Here is a 1,327-nt window from a genome sequence, read left to right as displayed (position 1 = left end):
GGGGTAGACAATAATGGAGAAGACCCATGTCGTCATACTGCACATGTCAAGCATAGAGAATTACATGTTGAATACTCAGACGCGAAACCGAATATGGCTAGACTTCAATGATACACAAGCACTTGTGCAATAATGATAGAGACAATACATACATCATGAATTGTAATCTTAGCATGGTTATTATATTTCTTGAGGGTGATTATTGTCTCATACGTTATTATGATAATAATATATTCTCACATATTCCTTATTTCTGTGTCACAAATGCCATGGTATACCGTCTCTTCAAACAATGGTGGACGTCATGAAGAGTTAGTAAAATAGAGGATTCATGCTTTACAGCTATGTACGGCATTATTAGTATGGTGCTGCAGTAGTGTTTTTTTATGTTGGTGCTTTGACGCCCCCATTGAAACAATTTTTATCATTTAGGAGATGGGCTTCCTTCCTATCTGGGCCATCTGGGCTGAGAGGCAAACAACATCCCACAGAAAGACCGAGATATTCGATGAAAATTTCTCCCCACTCAGGAATCGAACTCTTGATCTCCTGCGTGCGAAAGCCAAGCACCTGACACCTACCCCACAGAGGCTGGTCCTTTAGCATTGACGGTCGCCATAATTAGTATAAGCACGGGGTTCATAACAAGAAAGGATGGACGACGTTTAGTAATTTCAGAGGGCAAACCCTGCAGTTAGGCGAGACAGCACCAGTCCGCTCGGGCTGACAAGAGCAACGACACTTTACAACTCGACCTACACATATGAACCGCACTTACTGTATTGTATATTGTTGTCTCCTCTGTTCTGTCCCGCAGACCCAGTTTCTTGTGGTGTGGCGCTACTGTTTGGGTAGTTCGATGTCTGCGAACTGCCAGGTGTCACTGTATTGACTGGTGTCACTGTATTGACTGGTGCCACTGTACTGACAGTTGTCACTGTACTGACAGGTGTCACTGTACTTACAGGTGTCACTGTACTGACAGTTGTCAATAAAATGGCTGGTGTCTGTGAACTGGACACCGTCAACATCTGAAGGTCGACAGAGCTGTCCGAAACAGTCGTTGTGGTTCTTGGATCGCTGGTGACAGTTGTGTCTGTTGATGAAAGATGTGACAACGTTCTTGATCAGATCGACTTCTTTGAGGTAAAGACTCCAAGTGTGCAAGCTCATTAGTACTGCTTGAAGTTTTGTCCATTGATAAGGGGACCACATGGGTGGGTTGGGGGGGGGGGGGGGTGGGGAGTGTCATTTTAGGAAAGGACCTGATTTTCCGATGAAGGGTAGGTGGATTTATACGTAGATAGATAGCTAAGACATGTAGATG

Source organism: Aplysia californica, unplaced genomic scaffold, assembly GCF_000002075.1.
Source record: "Aplysia californica isolate F4 #8 unplaced genomic scaffold, AplCal3.0 scaffold00708, whole genome shotgun sequence".
NCBI classification, from domain to species: domain Eukaryota; kingdom Metazoa; phylum Mollusca; class Gastropoda; order Aplysiida; family Aplysiidae; genus Aplysia; species Aplysia californica.
This window is presented reverse-complemented; position numbering follows the sequence as displayed.